This window comes from Rhagoletis pomonella, unplaced genomic scaffold (genome assembly GCF_013731165.1).
Source record: "Rhagoletis pomonella isolate Grant_MI unplaced genomic scaffold, Rhpom_1.0 Rhpom_scaffold_00001, whole genome shotgun sequence".
Classification (NCBI taxonomy): domain Eukaryota; kingdom Metazoa; phylum Arthropoda; class Insecta; order Diptera; family Tephritidae; genus Rhagoletis; species Rhagoletis pomonella.
Window position 1 is genome coordinate 95,225,326 of NW_023458555.1, and position 11,441 is coordinate 95,236,766.

The window sequence follows — 11,441 nt, forward strand, 5'->3', positions numbered from 1 at the left end:
GTAGCTAAATCTAGCCACCAATGGGCTAAAACGGCAACACTGCGTGTATGTTCTTGTACTGTGATTGTACCAGCTGGCGGTGCGACTTCAAAAACTATTTTTGTTTATATTTTATGATTGTACCAGCATGCTGTCGTCGTGAGTGGTGAAATTAGCTCAATTTTCTATGTAAAAGACATTTTTCTTGCCCCATATGAATCAAAGCCGTGTTTGTGGAATATTAAGTTCACTATATTGCAGTTTTCAATTAAAAAAAAAATGAAGTTTCGGCTCTAATCATTCGATCTTTCCTCGACCTCATTTGTAAAGAAATAAATATTGTACCAGCATGCTGCTAAGTTATTTGCTTCGAGCCTAGTGGTACAAGCAATTGATGCGGCCAGCAAGCTGGTGTCGTATATTTACAAAGAGTTTTTGGTTGGATAAAATATTAGCTTTTTTCCAGAGTTCATTGTTTTTCTATACCATTACTTATTGAAAATGTTTGTGTGTATACTTATATATGTATATGTAAGTAAAACATTTTAGCTGCCATTTTTAGACACAATGACTTTTTTTAGCTACTTTTTAGACCTTTTTTAAAGGAATTTGTCTACCACTAAAAATGGTTCGCGGCAACACTGATGGAGATATATGAAAACATTTGCATATTCATGGATAAAAATTGCGGTTATTGGAAAAAGTTACGTGGCACCTCCCATACAAACCGAATTTTTCATATTGCACATCTCTGGAAGTGTTCATGGTACACTACTCGAATATAGTATGGAGATATATGAAAACATTTGCATATTCATGGATAAAAATTACGGTTATTGGAAAAAGTTACATGGCACCTCCCGTACAAACCGAATTTTTCATACTGCATATCCCGGAAAATGTTCATGGAAGAGTTTTGGAACTTGGTATTGAGATAAATGAAAGCAATCGCATACTCACGGAGATTAATTGTGGTTATCGGAAATGGAGGCATCGCACTTCCCATACACATCGCATTTTTCATACTGCATATCTCTGAAAGTGTTCTCGGAAGAGTACTGGAACCTGGTATGTACAAGATATATAAAACGCAACTTGTCATGAAGAAAAGTTGGGGCTTTTGGAAAAAGGGACGTGGCACCTCCCATGGTAAATTACTCGAAAATGGTATAGAGATATATGAAATCAATCCCATACTATTAGAGAAAATTGGGGTTATTTGAAAAGGGTACGTGGCGCCTTTCAAACGCACTGAAACTATTACGTATCTTTGTATGCATGTACAGTTTTGCTAAGTTATTTAAGACGGCAAATACGCCTTCTGACAACCACCAAACCGTAATATTAGAAGACAAATGCGCCACTAAAAATCATGAACGTGAACTCTTGGTGAAAAAGTTGGACCAAAATGTTTCAATACACGGTTAAAAATTTCGGTTTTAATTTTAAACTTTGTGGACTACATATATGACCAAACTACATAGTTTCAGTTTCAAATACAAACCTTCTAAATCTAAAAAAAAAGAGGGCACATATGTCGGGTTTAGAATTTAAACAGTTCGGATTAAATTTTATGAAATTTTTTGTGTTATATATGGTAGGTATGAGAATCGGATGTAAAGTATATTTCATACCGCTATATATAGATATATGAAAACATTTGCATATTCACGGATAAAAATTGCGGTTATTGGAAAAAGTTACATGCATTCATACTGCATATCCCGGAAAATGTTCATAGATGAGGTCTCGAACTTGGTATGGAGATATATGAAAGCAATCGCTTACTCATGGAGATAAATTGTGGTTATCGGAAAAGGAGGGGTGGCACATCCCATACACATCGAATTTTTCATACTGCATATCTCTGAATGTGTTCATGGAGAGTACTGGAACCTGGTATGTACAAGATATATAAAACGCGACTTGTCATGAAGAAAAGTTGGGGCTATTGGAAAAAGGGACGTGGCACCTCCCATGATAAATTACTCGAAAATGGTATAGAGATATATGAAATCAATCCCTTGCTCTTAGAGAAAATTGGGGTTATTTGAAAAGGGGACGTGGCGCCTTTCAAACGCACTGAAACTATTGCGTATCTTTGTATGCATGTACAGTTTTGCTAAGTTATTTAAGACGGCAAATATGGCTTCCCTGTAGGGAAAACACGAACTAGTGAACCAAATTTCTAGTTCAGTAGTAGTTCTTTTTCGCCAAAAGCAAACCAGTCCGATAGTAACTAGTCCCGCACCAGTCCAAAAGCAGTGAAATGTGGTACTTTCACTAAACTATTTTATTTCAAATTTTAAACGCAGGGAAGGTAATCAATACGAACGTTGTACTGTGCGGACGTGTTTTTCTTCGCTCTGTGCTCTTTTGGTATCTGTATGCTGTATTATTAAATCTATTAACTGAAGTGGCTATTTGCCTAATGCCTAGTCAAATGTGACAGTGACACTTTTCAAAACAAAATAATATTGTTATTCGACAAAAGAGTTCATTATGACATGTGTGTGTGGTCAAAGAGTAGAACGCGCGCAATCTAAAAAGAAAATTCAATGTGCTAAGTGTAATGACTTTTTTCACTTAAGCTGCGTAAACATTTTGCCGGCTGATGCTGAGTTCTTAGTAAAAGCCAATAAGCCATTTCTTTGTAATGGTTGTGCTGCTGATCGTCGTGACTCGCTTTTTTCGCCTCCATTGACCTTCATTCCTGAGAACGGTGTTGTTGCTAGTTGTTCGTTCAATTCGGATGTTATACACAAACCAAGTAACAACAATGCTAATCTCTGTCAGCAGCAAAATATGCCCAAATTAGTTTCGACATCACAACCAATGGAGAAAGAAATCGTACCTAACGTAAATGCAAGTGGTTTGAAGCAGCAAATTAATATGGAATCTATTCTAAAAGAGCTTGTCGCTCTTAGAGAGGAAAATGCGCATATTTTATCTTTGCTTAGTGCCCTGCTTGAAGACAAAAATCAGCTAAAAATGAAAACGGAGTCTCTACAATCTGAACTTCATTCTTTACGAGAAAAAATTCGTTGTGATGAGACGTCTTGGGCTATTAAATCGCTAACTAATGAAATTAAATCTCTCCACGATAATATGTGCTTCTCAGCTAACAACAATTTTGTTTCAAGCGTAAAGCAAAAATCTAACTGCGCAATAACTTCGGATTTCTGTTCTTCTTGTTCATCTTCTGCTGTGGCCTCTGACTACTCTAACGCCAACGGTGCGTCGCCTAATATTATTGCTGCCTTGCCGGCCAACCCTTCGTTACCTTCTTGCGCTTCACCTGCCTTACCAGTCGTTACTGCCTTACCAGCCGTTACTGCCTTACTAGCCGCTACTTTTGATCAAACATGCACTACACCAGTTGCTTTTAATTCTTCTTTGAGCTCCCGGACCTATGCTGCCGCTGCCGCCGCCGCCTCGGCTAACGCCAACACTGCTTTGCCTAATATTGTTGCTGCTTTGTCGCCCATCTCTTCGTTATTTTCAGGTGCTGCTCATACACTGCCTGATGCACAGTGGACAACTGTGCAAAACAAAATACCCAAAAAACAAAAAAGTCGAATGAGTTAGTGATCGGCCGCAACCAAAGCAAAGACTTGGAGGTTGTTGCTATAAAAAAATGGGTTCACATTGCGTCATTCAAACCTTCAGTCACTGAAGAAAATATTATTGAATATGTTGCTAAAAACGCCAAAATAGACCGTAGTCAGTTGGCTTGTTATAAATTAAAAAAAAGGTGTGGATGCTAGTGTCTTAAAAAAGGTTAATTTTAAACTGGGCGTTGCTGCATCTTTGTTGGATGCCATTTTGAACCCGACGCTCTGGTCTGCGGATGTTAAAGTCCGGCCTTTCAAATTTTTTCAAAAAGAGGGTCTTCCCAGCAAGCAGCCTTAGACGTGCAAAAAAGCATTGGCCTTAAACTTTACTTCCAAAACATGTCTGGAATGCGTACTAAAGCAAAGGAAATTCATTTGCAAACGTCTCGAGGGGAATTTGATGTCTACGTTTTCGTTGAAACCTGGTTAAATAATAATTTATTTAATGAGGAGTTTTTCGATTCGGACTTATTTCAAGTATACCGCAAGGGTAGAGATGCAGTGAAAACAGGCCACCTTAAGGGTGGTGTGTTTTAATTGCTGTCAAGCGTAGCCTACGGTCATCTTGGTATCAGCTTAATAATCACGACCCTCTACTTGATCAGCTGTGTGTTTGTCTATTTAGCTAATTTAAAAAATTATTTATTTGTGTCTCATATATCCCGCCTCATAGTGCTGAAGACTTATATTGCTCACATGTTAATAATATTGTTGATTTATATGATAAAAATATTGATTGTAATTTCTGCATTCTTGGCGACTTTAATCTTAAGGATATAATATGGTCAGACCTGCAAGGGAACGGTGTTTTAACTCCTACTAATATTAATAGAGTGAAGTTAATGATTTCGTGGATTTGGGTGTTGCGTTTGACTCGGCTTTTTCTTTTGTGAACCATGTGTGCTATTTACTTCCAAAGGCGTTTAGCAATTTAGCGTTTTTGCGTAGATATGGGAAAGATTTTAAAGATCCGTATACCAGAAAATCTCTTTTTAATGCACTTGTTCGCTCGAAATTAGAGTATGCTTCAGTAATTTGGAACCCAATTTACAGTTCTCACGCTTGTAGAATTGAACGTGTTCAACGAAAATTTATTCGCTTTGCTCTTCAGCCGCTTAATTTTTCGGATCCTCTTCCTTCATATGGTGCTAGGTGCAAACTAATTAATTTGAAATCTCTGGAAGGGAGGAGAATTGTCCAGTCGCTAATGTTTGTCTATGACTTAATTAAAGAAAATATAGACTGCCCTAACTTGCTTGAACTGATAAGCTTTAATGTTCCCCACAGAGTATTGCGTTTTCAATTACCATTTTACTTGCAACCAGTCAAAGCGAATTATTTTTATCTGGCTCCGGTTTTTAGAGCTCTTTCGGAATTCAACTGTATCTCAGGAAGGTTGAATATTGAGTTCTCGACTTCTAGGTCCTTATTCAAATCTATGATTGAATATATATTACTCCTAAACTTATACACAAAGTATGTACAACTTTTTACTTTATAAAGATTGAATTGAATTGAATTGAATACGAGAAAAATAATTTAAATCAGCATTTAATCACTATTTTATGAATTATTATTGAGTGTTATTTTTTCGCTCAAACAGAAATAATTATTATTTGATTTTTATTTTTGGGATTACAAATAATGATTATTTTATGGTTTTTATTTTTTCGCGCAGAGATTATCATTAACTTTGAGTTTTATTTTTCCACTTAAAAATAATGATAATTTATAAAATTGAAAAGGCCATACAGACGCAACCTACTGAAATTTTGACCTTCCTCTTCCTTCCTCTTCCTCTTATAAGGGTGCGGCTACCTCTCAAAAGGATACGTCGGTAATCACGCTGGTATAGTTTTTGAGCTGGTTAATAATCATTATACTTAGTGATTCCATAAACAAAGGCCAAGATCCTGAAGGACAATTGAGAAAGGCAATGCAGTTGCAGAAAAAGAGGCATTTAAAAAAAAAGTTGACAAAATAGTTATCACTTTCTTACTAAATTTATTTAAAAATGCAAGCCACCAGAGCTACATTTTTTTTAAGAAAAGGCAAATTATTATTTTTTTATGCAATCCAGCACAGCTACCTTAATACAGTCAGTCAATAAAGTTAAGGTACAACGAATTTTTTACAATACGGGCAACTATTTTTTTAAATATTTTAGTTTTCGGTATTTTTTATAAAAATATGGTCAATTCTACAACAAAATCCCCAAAAATCAGAGTTTCAAACCTTGTGCAAAATTCAAGAAAATTCTTCAAAATTTCATTAAAATAATTCACTTTCTATTTACGCTCTCTAGAAAAAGTTTTTTAGTCCATTCAATTTTAGTATAATGAAGTGCAAGTGTGAGGAAGCTAGGACTTACCAAACAACAACAAAAAAATTGCTACATATCAATGGTAAGTCCTACCTACCTCAAACTTGCACTTTGTTATACTAAAATTGAATGGGCTAATAACTGAGTACTTAATATTTTTCTAAAGAGTGTAAATTGCAATACTTGGATGGAAATTCGCATAGTTTTCTTTAACTTTGCATAAGGTTTGGAACTCTAATTTTTGGGGTTTTTGGTGTAGAATTAACCATATTTTTATAAAAAATTAGGGAAAAATAAAATATTAAAAAAATAGTTGCCGGTATTGTAAAAAATTCACTGTACCTAAACTTTATTGACTGACGGTATATCTTATTTAAGTTAAGTACGACAAAAACTTTCGAAGTATTTCAATATACATACATATAAGCTTAAAAAGAACTGAATTTACTTAAAAATCAGTATGCTTAAATTTAGACAACTAAGACAAAGTGAACTAATATTTTTACTTTTAAGCAGAACGCATTTTTGTTTTTTACTTACTACTTAAATTTAATACTACTACTACTACTAATGTGGTTTTTAAATTTTTATTAAATGCGTTTAAACATTTGTGATTGTATTGTCCTTCCTTCAACCGATCGTATTTAATATAGAAGGGAAATGTTTCGACAAGCCTGATTAGAAATGTAGATCTAAGGTGACGAATTTATAACAGGTTGGGAAGTATAAAAAATGGATGCAGATCGAACTAGATCTCATCTGTCGAATTAGGAACTGGTTTGGAACTAAAGAAAAGGGGATGCAGCACGAACTACATCTTATCTGTCGAATTTGGAACTGGTTCGGAACTATAGAAAAAGGGATGCAAAACGAACTAGATCTTATCTGTCGAATTTAGAACTGGTTCGGAACTAGAGCCAAAGGGATACAACGGGGATAATTCACACTTCCTAGGACATCGCAATGTTAAATTCGCCTGTCGCTAGCATGCAAAAAAGAATTAACGCGTACTAGTAACCAGTTCCGCACTAGTTCGTTTGCCTCAGGGTTCTGACACCACCAAACCGTAATATTAGAAGACAAATGCGTCACTAAAAAGCATGAATTTGAACTCTTGCTGAAAATGTTGGACCAAAATGTTTCAATACACGGTTAAAAATTTCGATTTTAATTTTAAGCTTTTTGGACTACATATAGGACCAAACTACATAGTTTCAAAAACAAACCTTCTAAATTAAAAAATAGAGGGCAGATATATTGGGTTTAGAATTTAAACAGTTCGGTTTAAATTTTAAACCCAAACATTTTCATAATTAAGAATAAAAAATAAAAATAAAATTTCATGCTCCGTCTGATGGGGATAGAACCCAGACAGCCTTAGTAGCAGCCAATTGTATCAAGCAGCTTTGCACACTCAGCTACAGCCACGCATGTAAATGTGCTTTCATATGTTGAGTTTGAATCAACACCACATTTCGCTGTGTGCAAACATTTTCTATTTTTCGGTTTAAAAATTTAACCCAAACTTTTGACCGTGTACAAAAATTTTATTTTGGGCAGGACGAAGTTCGCCGGGTCTGCTAGTACTTTTATAAAAATTAATAAACATTAAGCATACAAAAAGAAATACTCAAAACTTGTCAAAATGTCGCGACTCTATTAATTTGTCCGGCATTGAAATGCATTTCACAAAGCATTACTTGAAAGAAAATCTTTTAATAATTCATGTAACTGATATGCATTTGTGGATGAGCGATTGACAGATCTTGGTTGATATGAATCCAGGGCATTTACTTCCTCTCTCCAACGGCCGTGAATTTCTTCGTTTCCAACTGAGTGGTCAGCAAGTTCCAGGGTAAAGTAGTTCCTGTCATTTTGTAACATCAAAAAGTTATGAAGAAGTACCGCAGCTAAAACAATTTTGTCTGCATTCTTTGGGCTGGCATGTATGGTTGTATGTAGTACTCTTCATCGGTTGGCCAAAATTCCGAAAGCATTTTCTATGTGCACTCGGGCTTTACTGCCCGTCTCCACAGGATAAAGTCTAAATCTTGATACATATGTTAGAATATAAATATCCAATGGAGACCGCTCATTGCTCTTTAAGAGCAATATATATCAGAGCTTATATCTTGCTATCTATTCCCGGTAATTTGGTAGTTTGACAGCTACATTTTCATTTGCATGAAAACTTCTTGGCTGTAACATCATTATTATTTTAATATAAAAGCAAAAATTCAGCTATTTCCTGTTAAAATATTTGTAATTATGTATTTGGATGTAAAATAACCTATTTTCTAAATTTGTTAAGCGATTAAATCCGGCAAAAATAGGTTTTCTAAGCTATCTTACAAATGCTTATATCAAGACATAAAAAGCCCACACAAATACTGCCACTGATATAACTTATATCTAGCGACCAAAATGACAGCTGGGCAGCAATAAATTTTATCCTGTGGAGACGGCCAGTTAGACAACATCATGTTAAATTTGTCTTTAATTGTCTAATTTGTTTCAGTGGAAACGCACTGTCGCCAACGTAATAATGCGGAAAGTTAGTTGATGTACCTGGTAAATTTGTGTCGAAAGGAACTTCTAGAGTGCCATTCAACAATTTTCTTCCAAAGGCACTACGGGCAAGTACTCCTCCGTCGCTTTGGCTGTTTAGTGCTCCGACATCTACATATGTAAACACATAATTAACATCGCAAGCCGCCATTAGTACAATGCTAAACTGGCTATAAGGATGTGCTTCCCATCTATAGCTCTTAAGCAATTAGGCATGCCAGTCTTTACGTATAACTTGTTTGCAATGGCTTTAAGTTCGCTTACGTTTGGAGGTGACAAATAGGCAACCTGTAACTCATCCCAAATAGCGTCACATGTTTCATATATGATTTTCCGAACAGTTGAAATTCCAAGCTTGTAAGCCCAAGAAATCACATGGAAATTTCACCCTTGTGCTAGGAAACTGAAATTGTTAACTGGTTAAGTATAAAAATGTAATAATTATTTCACATTTGCTTACATACTTAAGTGTTACCGCCAAACGCGTCTCAGGATCAACTGCCTTCCTATTAGAAAATCGCTCCATTCTTTCTTTTAGCAGTGGACAACAATAAATTTAAGCTAGAAACCTTCATCCGAGTTGCTTTAAAAAATGCTCCTCATCCTTTTCTTTCAGCTGTTGAATACATGTTTTAAAAAATCCTTCTTCCTCGCATGTACTGTTAACTGGACGGACCCACCATCTTCAGTTGCTTCCGTGGAGCTCGTTATACGCTTCATGAGCTAAGTTGGTAATACGCGCAATTTTAGCAACCGTTGTCGCAAAATTAATCACATATTCTTGATTGTTCATGTTTTTATTATTTATTTAAATAAAAATACAAAATTTTCCCAAGTGAAATAAATATACCAAAATGTCAAACTCTAAAATCAGCTGTTTGCTATGTCGCTGAGGTCTTCAAACCGTTTAAGCAGCTGGCTTCTAGGCGACATTTGTCGACGAAAAGATGTCGCTGTCGTTATGTCGTGAAGTTGCAGTAGTCAAGGTGTTCCGAGCTTAACTATATATACATAAGCTGAATTTAGAAGAGGGTCTATGACCGAAATTTTATGCATCGACACCAATGTACTAAGGACTTTAAAACGCAAGAAGCTGCAAAATAGGAGGAAAACTGCAATAAATAAGGGAGCATTGGAAGTTGAAAAGGAGCATACATACAGACACGTCTAGAGCAGTAGACTCAGCGCGGGAAGCGGTGAGACAAAGACTTCCACGCGCTCTCGTCGCCCACACTCTCTCGATTTCCAGCGTACTGGATCAACTGATTTTGTTTTTACCTCTGCCTTTGGTTTTTTTATTTTGCATTTTTTGTGTTTGCTTTTTTTACTTATTCCGCCCGCATATATTTTTATACCCGTGCAGCTGTGCACAAGGGTATATTAACTTTGTTCACAAAACGAATCGAGATAGATATAGACAAATGTACACATAAATGCCCAGAATGGATAGAGAGGTCAACTAAGCCATATCTGTCTGTCCGTTTGTGCGTCCGTCCGTGGTCACGATAACTCGAGCAAAAATTGAGATATCTCAACGAATTTGGTAAGTAGGTTTCCATTAAACCAATGCAGGTTGGTATTGAAAATGGGCGAAATCCCATATAACGGTAATTTCCAGAAATACGAAAACTGCGATATTTTAGTAACTACTGAAGATAATTCGCTGAAAATTTATATCTACAATAATTTTCAGACGAAAAATAAGAATATGTACATGTGTATATCTTGGTAACCGCTGCACCAAACTTGGCACAGCTGTTGGCCTTAGTACGGCATACCTAATGGCTGAAAATTTTAAAAATCGGACAATAACAACGCCCACATCCCATATAAGGGTAATTTAGGGAAATACAAAATCTTCGATAAATCAGTAAATATTGAAGCTAATTTATTCAAAATTGATGCTTGCAACAATTCTTTACCAAGAAATACGTTTATGGTTTCAGACAAAAAATAAGAATATTATAAATTTTTGGAAAATGAGCGTGGCACCGCCCATTTATGATCACATATATGTATCTCAGTAACCGTTCTACCGATTTGTACCGAACTCGGTATTTTTATTGTGCTTGCCACATAAAAGCAAAACGTTGAAAATTATTGAAATCGGGCTAAACTTACGGCCGCTTTTCATATAACGGTAAATTTCAGAAATTCTTGAAACTGCAATATAACGAAATATATATATATATATATATATATTTGCAATATTTCGAAATTTAAGGACGCTAATTTACTCAAAATTGATACACCCCGGCTTACCTTCTAGCAGTAGGTTTCGGAACGGTGAAAAACCATATATTTAATACTTGCGCCGGGTATTTAATGTTCGGCTCCGCCCGAACTTAGACTTTCTACTTGTTCTCTATAATCTAGAAATTCTCGCAATTTAATTTTTTGTTATTTTAATAGGTTTAAAAAATATTCTTACTCGTTTTCTTTTTACCGAATTTTTTTTCTTCTGCGATATTTTCTTGGTGGTTTGTATACGCATACTAGTGCGGATGAGCTCCAGCACTAAGTAAATTTTTCGGTTTCTTTATTTGCTTTGGCAAAAGTTTGGTTTATCGCTTTCTTACTAATTTTATTTTTATGAATTAGTTTTTCTTATATATTTCCAATTCTCCTTAGTTGTAGTTGATTAACTTTATTATAGCGCCCACAGATAGTTGACATTTTTTTCAGAGATTGTTTATTAATTAAGAAGATTTCTGTCCCTTCCGCAGGCGGTGATTATTTTGTCCAAATTAAAGCAACATTGGACACGTTCATAATGCGCAACAGCTCAGTAACTGTTGGGATTGCACCTTCTGAAAGAGTTGTTGTGTACTTCTGATCAACTGAACAAATGCGCGTTAGATGATCGTAATATTTGTCTGATCATTTGAGACAACATGTTGGTGTGTACCTTTGAGAGATGAATTTGACAGTTAATGCATCGAGCCGTTCAGAAGACG

At 35.6% G+C, this 11,441-nt stretch overlaps 1 pseudogene; it reads right to left on the reverse strand.

The window, feature by feature from the left end:
- Positions 1-8,395: 8,395 nt before the first annotated feature.
- On the reverse strand, positions 8,396-9,059 carry LOC118734417 (annotated as a pseudogene).
- Between the last annotated feature and the right edge of the window lie 2,382 nt (positions 9,060-11,441).